The sequence below is a fragment of the Gigantopelta aegis genome, chromosome 10 (assembly GCF_016097555.1).
Source record: "Gigantopelta aegis isolate Gae_Host chromosome 10, Gae_host_genome, whole genome shotgun sequence".
In the NCBI taxonomy this organism is placed as follows: domain Eukaryota; kingdom Metazoa; phylum Mollusca; class Gastropoda; order Neomphalida; family Peltospiridae; genus Gigantopelta; species Gigantopelta aegis.
This window is the reverse complement of record NC_054708.1, coordinates 71,911,198-71,930,558: the sequence shown is the minus strand read 5'-3', so window position 1 is coordinate 71,930,558 and position 19,361 is coordinate 71,911,198.

Sequence of the window (19,361 nt, the reverse complement as noted above, 5' to 3'; positions counted from 1 at the left end):
GTAATTCACCTGAATCATTTCGTATACCCTCGGCATAAACCCGAATGTTTTCAAAAAAAATTCAAATGACTGGCATGATTTTGCAAGTAAGGTTTTGATTGGTCGAATGAAAGGTCAACTGGACATGAGCTCCAACGGGCTGCTGTTAGATCCACATGTAATAGTGGAGCTAATTTTAACTAGATTGAGTAAACTCAAACATGAGCCTTATGTGTTGGAGAGATGCCTACCCGGACCACCAACACATACTGACACTTTAACAAATAAAAAACGCGTAATTTTAGAGTTAATAAAAAAAAACGTGTTTGTTTCGCTTGTGCACACTGCACGTGCTTTCGTGTGCTCGACTTGGGGATCCTTCATTTCGTTGTTTTTGTCAGCGAAATGAAGTTTTCTACTGGGATGTATGCGGCCATTGGAACTAATTGAACGCTAGAACGCTTCTCGTTTCAACAGCCTGCACCACCAGGTTGGATTCTTTTTTAGTGAGATTCCTTGCCTCCACGTCATTTCTCCGGCTGAGTATGTCGACTTGTTTTTTTGTGACTCGTATGACGGCCATTCTGCAGAACGCCACGGTTGTTCGCGTTTAGTCTCTACATGTCCGAGCCTGTCCTAGCAGCACTGGTAGATTGACCGCCACACTCTAAGAAGAAATAGGAAGCGGGGTCGGCCCCTACTACTCTTTTCTGGACTTTATTTTGCTTTATAGTGATACCATCTCGTATGCTTCGGAGTCGGGCCCGTCCGCACCACTATGCCAACCCATGACGACTGGACTATACCCTAGTCTGATACTCTCGTTCAGACGGATCCGGCTTCTCAAGATCTGTATTTCAGCACAGCACTACACCTTCAACCTCTACTGACTGTAAATCTAGGGGTTTTCTTGATGGGATGCAACCCATCTCGTCCCTATAAGCTGTGCACCCAAACGGCCTTAACGAGGCCACTCACATGGACATATCGATCGGACTTTAAACTTTTAGATCTGCGTTCAAAATTTTATGTCGAAATTACTTTTATATATATATATATATATATATATATATATATTATTAAACAGTCCGATCCTCTCTCCTTTCTCTTATTTATTTTTGGACTGTCCTTCAAAAATGCTCCAAATTATATAAATATTCGGCCTTAGCAGTCAATTCATTTTATTTTTGGCTTGTAAATTATTATTATTATTTTGTTCTTCTTCATATTTTTTTAATCCTACTAAGTTCTTTTTCAAAATTCTGTCCATTCACCCCCCTCCCACCCCCACCCACCCGTTAAACTAATTATCTATCTATCTAATTTCTTTTTGCCCGCCCAATCTAATCTAGCGACCAAATTTAATGAGTAAATTTTTTTAAATTAATTATATTAATTAGAGATGCGCATCAAAATTTTAAAGGCCCACTATTTAATTTTTGGATGTAAATTTCAAAATTGTCCGCTTAATTTTTTCTGTCCTGGAGCAGGTCACTGGCTATCCAGAGACAGGCCCTGGGACGGACATGCTCGAAACTCTAGTGGTATATGAGCATGTACAAATTATTCGCACTCGCACTGTCCTTCTAAAATGCTCCAAATTATATTAATATTCGGCCGAGCAGTCAATTCTTTTTATTTTTGGCTTGTAACTTTTTCTCTTTTTAAAAAAAAATTTTTTAGTAACTTTTTTACTGTCGAGGTATCATGACAGCAACTCCTTATTTAATCAAATGTTTAAATAATCATAGAACAGATATATGTGGTATCACTGAGCACCACTTACGACAATACAACTGCAGTTTTCTAAATTCTATTGATAACAATTATACTGCATTCGTAAAATGTGCAACAGAACGTGACCCTTCAGTATTTCGTAATGTAAATAAAGGAGGCGTCGCCATTTTACTCCACAATCGTTTTGCGCACTGCTGTAACGCAAATGAAGTAGACCGTGATAGAATAGTCGGAGTGGAAATTGTGCTCGGTGACTCCTCAAATATCTACATATTTTGTGTATATTTGTCTGCGTCTAACTTGTCTGATCATTTATTTAATAAATATTTAAACATTGTAGAAGAACTGTATATTGCCTATAGCGCAAAGGTATTGTTTATATAATAGGTGACTTAAATGCTAAAATAGCTGGGCCGAGATATAACTTTATAACAAACAAAAGAAGTGATCTATGTCACGCATTTCTTCTTAGAAATAGTCTTGTATCGGTCCACGTTCAGGAATTTTGTAAAGGTCCTCCCTACATTTTCGAAGCTTACGCAGGTGGCCCGATATCTGCAATCGATCATATAATAGTACCCGAAGAGTTAATTCCTTATATAAGTAATGCTTTAGTTAAAGATGATCATGTGCTCTCATTATCAGACCATAAACCCATAATATGTACAGTAAAGATAAACTATATAACTAATAAAGTAGGCACAGTGCCCGAAAAACCATCATGGGAAAAGGCTAGGCGAACACATACATTGTCGGACTATACGTTTGCGGTGTCCCACATGCTATGGCCAATACACATACCCAATAACGATGCAAATCTTTAAAAAAAACACCAAAAAAACACGATGCAAATAAAGCAGAAATTGAGCGCTTCCACTTAGATATAGTCCATACATTAAATCAGGCAGCCAAAGAAACAATTCCTTATTCAAGGTTTAACAAGCATGTAAAACCATACTGGTCTAAAACAGTTAAGGAATGCCACAAAGATATGTCACATTATAGGCGATTGTGGATAGTAGCCGGCAGGCCCCGCGGTTTTTAATATAATGTGTACAGATTTTATAAAAGGGCAAAAGATTTATTCCGCACGAAATTAAATGAAGCTTATTTAAACTATGAACGCGACTTCTATAGCTCCTTGGATAAAGATTGAGAAACAGATCACAAAATGTTATGGACAAAACTTAGAAATAAGAAAAAAGTAGCTATATTATGTCTTTAAAGGTCAACAATACAACTATAACACAACCACAAGAAATTTGTAGTTCCGTGGCAGAACATTTTGATGACAATTTTAAATCAACTATTGAAAAGAAAGTTTCAGAATTTAAGCTAACTGCCACTACAAGTAAAGATAGTGTTGATATTTCTGCCATTCTTGTTAGCAAAATCTGCTCTAAGCTACCGAATAACAAGTCTTGTGGGCCAGACAAAATATTCTATGAACACTTAAAATATGGAGGTTCTTATCTTTACTTTTGCCTTTCTCGGTTATTTTCCTTGGTAATAAACAGTGGACACATTCCAGAAGGTTGGAATTCAGGGGTTTTAGTCACCATGCGTTTATTCCCATGCCACTGTATATTACGTATCATGTATTTTGTATTAACTACTATGTATTATCCATTAATCATTGTGCATTGTCTTTTATGTATTATGTATGTATAATAATCTGTACTGTTCGAACTCTCTACAAGAGAAATAAAGAATATATATATATTCCTGCTAACTGTGGGCAGCCATTTTCTTTTGTTTTCGTTGCCTCGGGAATTCTAGTTTGGGACGAAGTGACGTCAGCTCCGACCAACAGTGTGTGTAAGTCTGTATTGTTATTTGTTAATGTCAAATAATAATTAGGTGTAGAACATAGTTTTTTACGGCCTTGTTTACGTTTTGAAACAAACTGCTTGTAATTACATGATAGTAGGTGGGTCGTGCTAGATACCCACCGTCTTTTGTTACGGTTGTGAGCAGTAGTTATTTTTGTCCACATATCTAACAAACGTTTCGCAGATTACTTTCGTTATCACGCAAAGCACTAGGATTTTAGTGAACAAGGCCATTGATAACTTAAATGTTAGCATATCAAATATTTTAAACAAATCCGTAACCGCCATTGCGGAGCGGTCCACTCGAAATGGAGAGGGCGGAGAGTGTGACGACACCAATGTTAGGTGGATTCCCACTGGGTCCAACCCAGCCAAAACAAGCCAGTCGCGACTCCCCATATCCCCGGGTCAGACAGTCGAGCGAGCCAGGTAAGGCTTGCATTGACCGACTGATTGGGGGGGGGGGGGGGGGGGGGCTGTCAGACTTTATATCAGATAGACAGCTCGGCAGTCACATGGCCCTAAATGTTAGTGGGATATCCGAGTTATCCTCGGATATTTCCGGTGTCCTTTGTACTGACAAAAATTACACTTATGACTGCAAGGAAAGTTCATATTCGGGGAGGGGGATTTTTGTCCTCCCAAATCTCGAATTCGACTAACGGTAAGTCTGTAAATACAAATGTAAATCAATTAAAGGGACATTCCTGAGTTTGCAGCAAGTTTTAAGATGTTATCGATTAATAGAGCCTTTTCAACGATTGTAATTACATATCAAATATATTTTTCAGCATAAAATATTAGTGGCTTTACATTGTTTTCTTCTTTACCCGTTTAATGAACGGTGAAACTTTCATTAAAGCCCCATCGGATACGCCGTTTGCTGCCCTGGGGCCCGTTTGCCACCTTAGACCCTTCTCCGGGCCTGCCGATGAGGTTGCGGTTGTTTTAAAGCGGTGCAGAAAGAACAAGTAGAGGGAGAGGATTTCAACATATCTGGTTCTATGATATGTACATCAAAACCTTTGGCGTAGGCCACAGCCAGATAGTCGAGGACAGTTGTAAGTTACACCAGAAAATTAATAATCAGTCGTTTCAAGTGTACAAAAGACCGGCGAGTGTTTCGGAAGTGTCGGTCACGGAAACCCAGGAGACCGCGCTTAAACAGGAGTCGGAGATCTCCGGTGTGGAATGTCAGATAAACAAACCGGAGACCGCCGAACCCAAACATCGGGGTACAAACATCTCCGCTATTGGGTTCTGAAAAGACAATATGCGTGTCATTGAGCCCTTTACCAGTTCATTAGACGACTTCACGGTGGTAACTGATTGGAAAAAGAAACGCAAGAATGCTCTTTCGCCGGGGTCTGGAAAGGAGGTCTCCCCTAATAAAAACAGATTTTAAAAAAACAGATAAAACAGCCTGCCCCACCCCAAAAACCTACTAAAACCAAACGAGGTATCACTTTACCCTCTACTAAGTTGAACCGCAGTAGACCCATTCTAAAACCTGTGGTGGAGATGGAAGTGGACTCCTTCCCACCCCTACCGAACAATCAAGGACGGTTTCGGGAGGGGACCGCCCCTTTTATCGTCAGGTACGTCCAGCCAGAGTAGGACGTGGTGTAGTAAATATGCAGATAGCCCCCGCTTCTCAGACCTCCCATCCCCCTTTACAAACGGTCCAGATGGGTGATTTGGAGGACGGGGGCGGGGGGGGGAGGTCCTCGGCCTCCTTCAATCGCATCCAGCGGCGTATCGCCAAGACCAATCTAATTGGACAGTAAAGTGACGAGATTCTGGGTAAAGTCAAACGCGTAACCATGATGTTGATATTATCAATATTTAGATATCCTCCTGGTCCGTCCCACGGAAATTGATATAATATTAATAAATGGCGTTGGCCATAAAGTGATTCCTTTTTTTAAAAAACCCCCAGATCAAATGCGCCAAGTGTCAGAGGGGGCATACTGTTAGGAAATGCAGGTCCACCAGGGAGTACCCCATCTGTTTTAGATGTGGTACAAGCCACCCTAAAAGAGCTAATTGCTATTTTCAAAATTCTGCCCATTTTTAAAACATTCCCAGTCTGGAGCTCCACGCGATCAGACGTGTTTGTTTCGCTTGTGCACACTGCACGTGCTTTCGTGTGCTCGACTTGGGGGTCCTTCATTTCGTTGTTTTTGTTAGCGAAATGAAGTTTTCTACTGGGATGTATGCGGCCATTGGAACTGATTGAACGCTGGAACGCTTCTCGTTTCGACAGCCTGCACCACCAGGTTGGATTCTTTTTTAGCGAGATTCCTTGCCTCCACGTCATTTCTCCGTCTGACTGTCGACTTGTTTTTTTCGTGACTCGTATGACGGCCATTCTGCAGAACGCCACGGTTGTTCGCGTTTAGTCTCTACATGTCCGAGCCTGTCCTACCAGCACTTCAGAGGTACATGTACGTGCGTTTTAAAATATGAAAAATGCATTTCGTGGTATTAGAAATCCTAGGATGACCAGACACACCAATCTAAACAACAAAATGTAAGTAATGTGTGATTTCAGTTATCAAAAACGGCTATAATAGTGAAAAAAAAGATACGCCGTTCTCAGGGCTGAACATTAACACGACAACCATGGTCGCCAGCAGGGCCACTTGAAAACAAGTCTTACTGGCCCTTCTCATATTCAACTAGCCCTCCAATTATGACATTGAAATTTACCTGCACAGCCAAATTCAAAACTAGAATGTTCTGTTTAATAACAACCACGTGCTGACCGTATATTGTACGTTTGCGTCAAAAGGAAACAGATAGTTAATAAATGAGTACAGTTAAAATTCATATAAAAACATATTATTAAGTTTTCAACCCAAACTAATTGAAATAATAAAATTTGAAAAAGAAATCCATTTTAAATAAAAAGGTTTCTTTACAAATTACCATAAAATTATATACAGATTAATTCTCAATTTTAATACAGGGGTGAAGGCAAAATGTTACAACAGCCAAGGTAGGCAGCTTGACTGGCATTGTCTCTGAAGTAAAATATAATGGGGTACAAAGAGACTAAATGATTTTAGTTAACTAGTTTTGGAGTGGCAGTCCTCTTTGTGGAGATGCAAGAGGGGTGGAATAAACTGTGTGTCAATGCAAGAGGGATGAAATTTCAAGTAAAGGAATTCCTCGGGAGTGGCTGACCTCCTATAGACGAGGCACTTGGTAGAGATCCATAGAATAATCCACTATTTTGCCAAATGCTCATTCAAGTCTACATTGTGCAGAGATACGGCTCTGATCATGTATTACGGTTTTGTCGTTCAGATTACGTTGGATTTTCCATCAAATGCCTTAAAGGGACATTCCCGAGTTTGCTGCAACGTTTAAGGTGTTATCGACTAACATAGCCTTTTTAACGATTGTAATTACAGATCAAATATATTTTTCTGCATAAAATATTAGTGGCTGTATATTAAACGTGTTTCTGATCTTTCTAATACTTTTACTAGGTTAAATTTCATTTTATTTCCTATAATATTATTTTTTTCGTACGTACGAAATTATTTCAAAACAGAATCCAGTTTGGGCTCCTTACAAATATTAAGACGACCAAAAACGCATTGAATATACAGACACTGATATTCTAAGCAAGAAAACATATTTAACATGTAAGTGTAATCGTAGAAATATTTTATTAGTCGGAAACACCTTACAATGTAACAAACTCGGGAAGGTCCCTTTAAGTTAAAACAAAATTCCGAAGCCGTTACCATTAAAACATCTTTGGTGTTACGTCAACAATGCTTTGGCAATGCACCCCCACCCCCCCCCCCCCCACCCCCCCCCCCCCCCCCAAATCAAAGTTTTTTTTAACTGTATTAAATTTTATAAAATCATACTTACATAATGTGGGTTCAGGGCCGTACCCTCCGGGGAGTGGGACGGGGGGGGGGGGAGGGGGTCAGTTGCCTCCCTGAGAATCTCACCTTTTTTTTTCACTTCAGAAAATAGCATACACATCTCGGGTTTAATTTGTATAGTGTTTCATTTGTTTATAAAAAGTAGTGCCCACCAGGATTTTGATCAGAGTACGTCCTGGGGTTGCCCTCCCCCTCCCCCAATAGTGGTCCCCCATATAGAATTCTTGCTACGCCAATGAACACGAGGGAACAGTTAGGCCATCGGTCTACAGGCTGGTAGGTACTGGGTTCGGATCCCAGTCGAGGCATGGGAATTTTAATCCAGATACCGACTCCAAAACCTGAGTGAGTGCTCTGCAAGGCTCAATGGGTAGGTGTAAACCACTTGCACCGACCAGTGATCCATAACTGGTTCAGCAAAGGCCATGGTTTGTGCTATCCTGCCTGTGGGAAGCGCAAATAAAAGATCCCTTGCAGCTAATCAGAAAGAGTAGCCTATGTAGTGGCGACAGCGGGTTTCCTCTCAAAATCTGTGTGGTCCTTAACCATATATCTGACGCCATATAACCGTCAATAAAATGTGTTGAGTGCGTCGTTTTTCTCTTTCTATGGACTGGAACACCATACTAAATCGCAGTTTTGAACAATACACACCAATGCTCAATATTTTATTTCAACACGATTGAAAAGCAAAATGCCGCGAATGTTACATGTTGATAGGGGTAGGGCTATTGTTCTAATTATGCAGGGACAATTGCAACGTCGTGTTACCCAGCAATTTGGGTACACGAGTCAACTATAGCTCGTTTAGTTGGGCGTCCCACAGGAAGATTAGCTGACCGTCCCAGGAGCGGACGTACGCGCGTTACATTGGCAGGTCCAGATAGAGGCATCTCACACACCTCTGTGACCGATTTCAGACGGCTACGGAGACTGCGAGTCAGGCTGTAGGCACTCATGGTCGCCTCCTAGAGGACGAGCTGGACAGGAGGGTCCGGAAGCGCATCAGGCCTTCTTCATGAGTGGAATAACACCAGCACATACTAATACTTTAACAAATGAAAAACGCGTAATTTTAGAGTTAATGAAAAACCGTGCATACTGAAGGCCAATTTCTTTTGTTTTCGTTGCCTCCGGAATTCTAGCTTGGGGCGAAGTAACGTCAGCTCCGACCAACTCCTGTATACACAGTGTAAACAAACGCAGTCATTTGCGACAAGACGCTTCGCTTTCATTAACCTGACTTGTAAAAAAAACATAAATGACTTGATCATTTCCGGCAATACCCGGGAATAGGACGGTCATGTTTTTTCTGCCCCTAAATAATATAGATTTGAAATCCAGTCCATTCCTTATTTAAAACAGTTTTATTTGGGTATATTAAGTTGTGCCAAGTGTGTGTTAGTTTGGTGTGTAAGTCTGTATTGTTATTTATTCATGTCAAAGCGTAATTAGGTGTAGAACATAGTTTTTTACGGCCTTGTTTACGTTTTGTAACAAACATGATAGTAGCGTTGGTAGTGCCAAATACCCACTGTCTTTGGTTACGGTTGCGAGCAGTAGTTATTTTTGTCCACATTTCTAATAAACGTTTCGCAGATTCGTTGTCTTCCTAGATCTCGAATTCGACTAACGGTAAGTCTGTAAATCCAAATGTAAACTAATTAAGCGTACCGGTTTCTGAATCTCCCACCCTCTCAGCTGAGCCCGGGTTACCAAGATCCCCCGACCCCCACCGCACCCAGGGAGTGTCGGAAGAGGAAGACTACCACTGCCGCTCGACCGGAGGATGGTGAAGACACCGAGGTTATTACACAGGTAAATATCCCTACCAGCAACCCCTGCAGTCCCCTGGGGAGTGAGTCACTCCACCTCAACCGAAGCAGAAAGCTTAAAGTAAGTCCTAAAGAAAAGGGTAATGAATTTATCCCCTGGTTGAGGCAGGCACTTTTTCATGATTTGGACCCTACGACTTATGGTCTGCTGCTTTTACAGCATTCCATAGCCGAGATTAAAAGATTTTGATATTTACGCCTAGATAACACGACTTTCTTCTTTACCCGTTTAATGAACGGTCAAACCTTCATTAAAGCCCCATCGGATACGCCCTTTGCTGCCCTGGGACCTGTTTTCCCACCTTAGACCCTTTCCCGAGTCTGCCGATGAGGTTGCGGTAGTTTTAAGGAGGTGCAAGAAAGAACCAGTGGAGGGAGAGAATTTCAACATATCTGGTTCTATACAGGGTGGTATGCGCATCAAAACAGCCAGACAGCCGAGGACAGTTGTATGTTCAAGTGTAGAAAACACCGGCGAGTGTTTCCGAAGTGTCGGCCACGGAAACCCACGAGACCGCGCTTAAACAGGCTTAGGAGATCTCCGGTGTGGAATGTCGGGTAAAGAAACCGGAGACCGCCGAACCCAAACATTTCCGCTATTGGGTTTTGGAAAGACAATAGGGTGCGAGTGCGAATACTTTTTACATGCTCATATACCACTAGAGATTCAAGCATGTCCGTCCCGAGGCCTGTCTCTGGATAGCCAGGGGCTTGTCCCCGGACAGAAAAACAATAAGCAGACAATTTGAAATTTATATCCAAAAATTAAATAGTGGGCCTTTAAAAAATTTATGCGCATCTCTAATTAATATAATTAATAAAGAAAATTCTTCTCATTAAATTTGGTCGCTAGATTAGATCGGGTGATCAAAATGAAATTAGATAAGATCGGTGGCCTGACTCGGGATGGAGGGGGGGGGGGGGGGGGGGGGGGGGGGGGGTAGAGTGCAAAATGGGCAGAATTTTGAAAATAGCAATTAGTAAAAAAGTTAATAGAATTTAAAAAAAGAAGAAGTTACAAGCCAAAAATAAAAAGAATTGACTGCACGGTCAAAGATTTATATAATTTGGAGCATTTTAGAAGGACAGTCCAAAAATAAATAAGAGAAAGAAGAGAGGATCGGACTATTTAATAATATTAAAAAAAGAAAGTAATTTCGACATAAACTTTTCAACGAAGGTCCACATGAGTGGCCTCGTTAAGGCCGTTAGGGTGCACAGTTTGTAGGGACGAGATGGGTTGCATCCCGTCAAAAAAAACCCTCTAGATTGACAGTCAATAGACGTTGAAGGTGTAGTGCTGTGCTGAAATACAGATCTTGAGAAGCCGGATCCGTCTGAACGGGAGAGAGAATCAGACTAGGGTATAGTCCAGTCGTCATGGGTTGGTATAGTGGTGCGGACGGGCCCGAGATGGTATCACAATAAAACAAAGTAAGGTCTAGAAGAGAGTAGTAGGGGCCGACCCCGCTTCCTATTTCTTCTTAGAGTGGGGCGGTCAATCTACCAGTGCTGCTAGGACAGGCTCGGACATGTAGAGACTAAACGCGAACAACCGTGGTGTTCTGCAGAATGGCCGTCATACGAGTCACGAAAAAAACAAAACAAGTCAACATAGTCAGACGGGGAAATGGAGGCAAGGAATCTCGCTAAAAAGGAATCCAACCTGGTGGTGCAGACTGTCGAAACGAGAAGCGTTCCAGCGTTCAATCAGTTCTAATGGCCGCATTCATCCCAGTAGAAAACTTCACTTCGCTGACAAAAAACAACGAAGTGAAGGATCCCCAAGTCGAGCCGCGAGCACGTGCCTTGTGCACAAGCGAAACAAACACGTCTTACCGCGTCGAGCTCCAGACTGGGAATGAGACAATAGGGATCACTTTTCCACACTTTTCGGAATTTTTATTAATGATTTGGCTCAGGCGCTCACTCAAAATAATAAGTCAACTAACACAAGGTTCAGTATTGGTCTGTTTGCAGACGATACTACCTTCTGGAGAATTGGAAACACTTTCGATCAGTTTAAAAAATATCTCCAGTTGGATGTTTTAATTTTACAAAATTGGTCAGAAACCTGTGTGTGTGTGTGTGTGTGTGTGTGTGTGTGTGTGTGTGTGTGTGTGTGGAGGTTTTGCGTAGCAATTTCCAAATTCAAAACAAATTGTATTACATTTTTGAATCGTAATAACGTATCTTATAAATTAAGCGGGGCAAGACGCAGCCCAGTGGTAAAGCGCTCGCTTGATGCGCGGTCGGTTTGGGATCGATCCCCGTCAGTGGGCCCATTGAGCTATTTCTCGTTCCAGCCAGTGCACCACGACTAAAGGCCGTGGTATGTGCTATCCTGTCTATGGGATGGTGCATATAAAAGATCCCTTGTTGCTACTCGAAAAGAGTAGCCCATGAAGTGGCGACAGCGGGTTTCCTCCCTCAATATCAGCGTGGTCCTTAAACATATGTCCGACGCCATATAACCGTAAATAAAATGTGTTGAGTGCGTCGTTAAATAAAGCATTTCCTTATAAATTAAATTTATTATTCTATATTATTTATTATTCTACGATAAAATAATAACTCCGGTGTTTTCAGTCTGCTTTCTAGGGGTTATCTTCGATCAAAAACGTATCTCCAAAGAGCATACATGGGCGTACATAGGATTTTGAAAAGGGGGGTTCCAATAGATAGGATTTTGAAAAAGGGGGGGGGGGGGGGGGTTCCAAAATAGATTGCAGAGATATTGGGCATATATTTCTATGTTGAGTAAATATAATAATGTCAGATATATTAAATTATTAAAAAAGCGATTTCAGGGGTGGGTGGGTGGGTTTCCGTCGAACCCATCGACCCCCCCCCCCCCCCTTTCCCCCCACCCCTCATGTACGCCCATGGCATATCACTGATTTAGTCAACACATGTAAATATTATATTAATTTATTAAAACATTTATCGGCCGTCCCATGGAGCAGTGATAGAAAAACTTTGCTCGTGATCTTCGAGGCATTCACTGTCTCCAGATTACATTATGGTGCGCAGGTCTTTGGCTGTGCCAGTGAAACCCAGCTCAAAAGGCTCGAACGCGTGTATAACAGGGCCTGCTGCTGGTGCTCCCTTGCACCTGGCAGTGCAGGCGGTCCCTCCTCCCCCCCCCCCCCCCCCCCCTTTCCTGTCATGGACGGAGAAGCCGGCCGAGGCCGGCTCTTGTGCACATGTCAGGCGTGCGCTACAGCAGCTTGTTCTGAATGTGCACGTAAAAGCCTATTACCTGACCTGACCTATAACAGGGCTCTTTTTATTATAGCTAGAGCGTCAATATGCACACTCTATGACAGCATTTTAGCTGAGCTAAAACATCCGTTTAAATAAAAATAAAAATGAGAAGGTAGTATTTTAAGTGTTCTAGTGAGTTTTCCAGTGGTAATGATTGTTTTCACTCCACGTATACGTAGGCTCCATAATGTGGGCACGATCTAACTTGGTTTGCCGGTGGTCTTAAATGCATAAACAAATCATACAAATATGCAAATGTTGTGTTAAATTTTAACATTTGACTAAAATAAATTTAATATTTGCACAAAGGGTGTATTTATTTATATAAAGGTACTTATTTAGACTTTATTAAGATATAAATTGCCTTGCAATGAACACAAAACAATCCTAATAATTGTTACCCCGGACATACTCAACTCCACCCTGCGTACCCGAATACACCTCTAGACCAAATGTTTTTGTGGAATAGGTTCACAAACACACCACAGTGAAACTCACAATTATTTGATAATACATTATTTGCACATTTATTATTTTATTATTCATGTAAGTACTGTAAACAGTGCAATCTAATTAAAATTAGCTCCACTATTACATGTGGATCTTACAGCAGCCTGTTGGAGCTCATGTCCAGTTGACCTTTCATTCGAACAATCAAAACCTTACTTGCAAAATCATGCCAATAATTTTTACATGCTCATATACCACTAGAGTTTCCGTCCCGGGGCCTGTCTCTGGATAACCAGTGACTTGCTCCGGGACAGAAAAAACTAAGGGGACAATTTTGAAATATACATCCAAAAATTTATTAGTAGACCTCTAATTAATATAATTAATTAGAAAACCTAAATCTACTCATTAAATTTGGTCGCTAGATTAGATTGGGTGGTCAAAAAGAAATTAGATAAATAGATAACTAGTTTAACGGTGTGTGTGTGTGTGTGTGTGTGTGTGTGTGTGTGTGTGTGTGTGTGTGTGTGTGTGTGAAAATGGACAGAATTTTTAAAATAGCAATTAGTAAAAGAAATTAGTAGGATTTAAAAAAAAAAATAATAATAAAAAAAATTACAAGCCAAAAATAAAATGAATTGACAGCTCGGCCGAATATTTATATAATTTGGAGCATTTTTGAAGGACAGTCCAAAAATAAATAAGAGAAATATTTTTAAGAAAAAGAAGTAATTTCGACATAAATTTTTTAACGCAGGTCTAAAAGTTTAAAGTCCGATCTATATGGTCCGGGCCGGCAGGGTACTGCCCAGGATTTCTTGAGTGGTGGCAAGTTTTTCGCCACTGGATTTGGCAGAAAAAGGCGGATGTGGCGGGGGTCTGGGGACCCTCCCTCAGGAAATGTTTTTAATGCAGGCCCTCAGATGCGATCTGAGCAACTCATAAGGCCCCTAATACAGTTTAAAATCCTGTGAATTTTTTCAGATTTGTAATGTAATTGTTTTCTATTTTCCTCTGATCCTTGTAATAACACCATATGATATGATATATCAACCTGCTCATAAATAATATGTTTGTTTGTTTGTTTTATTTTGTGTGCTGATAGTTTGTTATGCTTCACTGCTGAATGAAATAAAAAAGATATAATTTGTGATACATTTATTTTGCTATAATAAGCCTATTGATAATCTGTTCATTCCAAAGACAAGGGGACAGTGAAGATAGATGGCCAGCAAGGCAGGGAAATCACAATTTATTCAATTGTGAGTAAGTCTGCGATTTGTCTTCCTTGCCCAAAGTTTCACTGCAGCCTTGAAAGGAAATCTCTCGATTGGTGTAAGAATGATTCTGTTATTATGTAAATGATTTTTTCACTGGCATCGCCGTATTCTTTGCATAAAATTCTCCACCAATATCTTTACAGCACCGTAGCAAACGCGTTGATTAATTAAATTTACAAACTACGCAATAATTATGACTAACTCCTATTACGAGATATGCTCAACCAAATACATGTATTAAAACAATAAAGAACAATAATAAAAAAAAAAAAAAAAAAAAAACGATCTATAGATCGAACTAAAATCTCGCGGCTTGTTAACTATTATCTGATATTCGTATACAGACTGCGGTTTCGACATTGTGGCGATGATCTAAATTTAGACAACAAACATGCTACGCCAGTCAGACTGGTTTTTACACTAAGTTACGTTAAACATATTGATAAGGTTGGGAACCAGTTAAACCGTTTGGCTATTTTCGTTTTGAACTTTGTAATCGTTAGGTTTTACGAATTATTATTTTTTTAATATAACATCGATTGACATCGGAAATATTTTCCGTCAACCATGACGCACACAGATTTTATTTCGGAGTATTTTAAGTAAATATTGCGTCAAATACACAGGATTTCTGTGTCATGTGGATGAAGCGCAGCAGTCGAGCAGACGACAGACGATAGGTCTCAGTGGTGGGCTCGATTCCAAGTAGACCAGCTAGATGTGAGATTTCAGCCTCATAAATTGAACAAAATGCCATTCATTTTAATCAAGAGACTACTTATATTCCCATGGGATTGTTCTCACCTAAAGAACTTGTCTAGCGGGCCTATGCCCGCTTGTTCATGAGATTGTTTCATGTCGTTTTATATCAGCTGGATCAGCGCATGCGCATGGAATAGCAGGTGATTGCAGCGTCACTCTTTTTTCGCCTTGTGTAGCCGGTGAGTGAGATTGTGTATTGGAAGCTCTGCTTTATAGTGAAATATTACATAACCTTGTTTACAAATTTTATATTTAATTAATTTATTAATTAATTGACTCAACACCTGGAGCGGACGAAGAATATAACTGTAAGTAAGTCTGTTGTGCCTTTTTGTGCACAGTAAATAGCTACCGGGGCTATATTTTTCGTTGTAACCGCGTGGTCAAACACGGTCCCAGTATTGCCAAATATTTAGGCCCCTGTCCCACACGTGTGTTTTAACCGTCGCATGTCCAACCCAGTAGATAACGCCTTTTCAATCATGTCCCGTAATCTTGAAAGCTTAGCGAGTGAAATTATAACAGAAATGTCAAGTCGTTCAATTTGAATTTCAGTAACTAGTAATATGTCCCTACCAAGTCTAGGGTCGGAGCAACTCGCTTGGGACTCGTCAGCCGATATCCGTGTGACCCCGAAGGCTTCATCTCCTTCTAAACGTGCCAGGCGCGAGGCTCCACTCCCCGGGGGCGGTCTCTCTATTCTCGTTGATAAGTACGTGATGGAGCGATCGTCCCGGGGGGAGGAAAATTTGTTAGCATCAGACGACGAGAGTTTGAATAGAGAACTCGCCTTTGATCTGAGCGATATCTCCAATACAACATCGGATGCGAATGACAAATCTACTCCCACCCCCACTCTCTCCATGTCCAGGGCATTTAAAAATACAGTATTTTTTTTATTCCCGTGCGCCCGGTGGCTCATGTTTTATACGTACACAGTTTGACGCCCCCTTTGCTGCCCTGGGACCAATTATGAAAATTAGGCTTTTCCCTGACAGCGCAGACGAGGTGGTGGTTATTTTTAAAGGGTGTCGTAAAGAACCTATGGGGGGTGGGGGGTGGGGGGATAACCATAATATTTGTAATGATCTCTCTATGGACAGCTACATTGAGACATTTGGACCCGGCCCTAGCCAGTCCTTGGCTTTGGCTGAATCCATACATGAAGAGATAAACAATAGTATCAGCCCCCGGCTCAAGGCCACCGTCTCAAAAGGTGTTGAGATAGGAGTCGAGTCGGGGATCCAAACAGCCAAAAACGATACACGAGCCGGTCGCGAGGTGTGCAACGACGTCCGCGCTCAGGCAAAAACTGGCGATTTCGATTCCTTTTGCCACATTCCCAGTCTGGAGCTCCACGCGGTAAGACGTGTTTGTTTCGCTTGTGCACACTGCACGTGCTTTCGTGTGCTCGACTTGGGGGTCCTTCATTTCGTTGTTTTTGTCAGCGAAATGAAGTTTTCTACTGGGATGTATGCGGCCATTGGAACTGATTGAACGCTGGAACGCTTCTCGTTTCGACAGCCTGCACCACCAGGTTGGATTCTTTTTAAGCGAGATTGCTTGCCTCCACGTCATTTCTCCGTCTGACTGTCGACTTGTTTTTATCGTGACTCGTATGTCGGCCATTCTGTAGGACGCCACGGTTGTTCGCGTTTAGTCTCTACATGTCCGAACCTGTCCAAGCAGCACTGGAAGATTGACCGCCCCACTCTAAGAACAAATAGGAAGCGGGGTCGGCCCCTACTACTCTTTTTCTAGACTTTACCTTGCTTTATAGTGGTACCATCTCGTATCCTTCGGAGTCGGGCCCGTCCGCACCACTATACCAACCCATGATGACTGGACTATACCCTCTCGTTCTGACGGATCCGGCTTCTCAAGATCTGTATTTCAGCACAGCACTACAACATCAACGTCTATCGACTGTCAATCTAGGGGTTTTCTTGACGGGATGCAACCCATCTCGTCCCTTTAAGCTGTGCACCCAAACGGCCTTAACGAGGCCATTCGCGTGGACATATCGATCGGACTTTAAACTTTTAGGTCTGCGTTCAAAATTTTATGTCGAAATTACATCTTTTTTTTAAAAATATTATTAAATAGTCCGATCCTCTTTTCTTTCTCTTATTTAATTTCGGACTGTCCTTCTAAAATGCTCCAAATTATATAAATATTCGGCCGAACAGTCAATTCTTTTTATTTTTGGCTTGTAACCTTTTTATTTTTTTATTTATTCTTTTTTTTTTTTTACTAATTGCTATTTTCTAAATTCTACCCATTTTCACCCCCCCCCCCCCCCCCCCCCCCCCCTCCATCCCGAGTCAGGCCACCGATATTATCGGAGATCGGACTCGGGATGGGCGTGTTCGAAACCCTAGTGGTATATGGGCACGTTAAACTAGTTATCATCAGCTATATTAACTATTAAATTCACTAACAAACTCATTTTCTAACTAGCTCTAGTTGTACAATAATATAGTTATATCGTAATACTACTCAAAAATAACTTAGAGAACTCAACAAAGCCTTGACGCCCAAACGAAATAGAAAATAAAAAACCGCTAAAACCGAAAAAAAAAAAAAAAAATGGCTGACCAAAAACCAAAACAAAGAAACCACGCTCAACATGGTTGAGGAAGAAATTCATGTTCAAACCCAGGACGATAAAGAAGCAACCCCCCACCCCAAGATCCCCTACCCCCCCCCCCCTCCCCAACCCAGTAAGCCCACCACCAACAAAAAAGGTAGAAAAAACAAAATAGACAAGGAATCAAACCCTGAAATCGAATTCATTAGCCTTAACCCCCACCTAAAAACAAAAGAGCTGGCGCTAAACCTAGCGCGTAAATCCACCTGCCGCCCCACCCCCACGACTCCTAGGAGTTCGATAAAGCGGCTCGGATCACTAAATACAACCTGTTTTCGGACAGTGAACCAGAAGACGAGATGGATATCGGTGATATCCATCCAGAAATCCCCATTAAAAATAAGTTTGACCTCCTCGCCACTCCGGGCAGGAGCCACAAAAAAGCAAAAAAAGCTGACCAGGACAATAGAATAAAAGGGATAAGAAGGGTAATCATAAATGGAGAAAACCCCAGCCCATACCAGTACGTCTACTGGCAAACGTTTCTAAGCGAAACAACCACCAACCCCCTCAAAGCCCTCTACCAAACCCAGCTAGCCAATGGAGCCACCTACATCAAAGGTGAGGAAACAAAATTAGAAGCGCTAGGTCCAACAATCTAGCTAGCAATGAATCCAAACTCTGAAGTTAGGGATAAAGTAGAACTTAAAACAGTAGAAAAGGGAAAAAACGAAACTGAAGTGGAAACAATCGGCTATAAGATCAGCCAAACCAACACGGACAGCAAAAGCCTGCACATACTGCTTAAAAAAAAAACTAGAAGTAGGAAGCGTAACTAAAACCTGCCAAAACAAAATAGACTTCACAGATAAACCATCGGCAAACCCAAATGTAGCTTAGCTTAGTAACTTGTTTAACGTGTCCATATACCACTAAGGTTTCGAAAACGCCTATCCCGAGTCCGGCCTCCGATAGGATCGGGAGTCTGACTCGGGACAGGGATAACCTAACAAATAGGGGAAATTTTGAAAATTAACGCCAAAAGTATAAAAAGGGGGAAATTGGGGTTAAGAAAGTTTGGCTGCGCCCTTAAAGAAACTTATCAACATTACTATCCTATATAAATTATTAATATAATATATTTTCGGCGCAAATTTAGATGGATTGGTCTAATATTAATAATAATTCTTAAACAATATTCATTGAGCCCATGGGAGGTTAAGAGGAAAGGGGCTGCCAGTCATATTTTAAACATTGGTGTGACCAGGTGAGGGTCGGGAGGGAGGGGTGGCCGGCCCTACTCATATAGCCCCAAAGAATGCCCTAACTCCCGGCATCCCATCACCCCCACCCCCCACCGTGTCCAACCGCAGTTCAGTCCAATCCTGACAGCCTATTAGTTGTTTAGGAAGTTATTATAACTTCCCAAACCGGCGTCACTTGAAAAGTGACGCCAAAGGATTGTAATAATTTAATCGCTGGTGCCACTAGGAGAGTGGCGCAAAAAATCCAGCGATGGTTAATTTAATATTTCCTTTTAAGTATCAAGCCTGCCAGAAGGAGAGAGGTGAACGCGGCCGATCCATGGAAAAACAGGCGACTCCTCAGTTGTCTTCTAAAACAACATGACTAGGTCATTTAGAAGACGCGGCGAACACTTTAATCTATAATACCTAGGGCAGTAGACGAGGTAATATTAACCAAGCCACTACCAAAGGCAC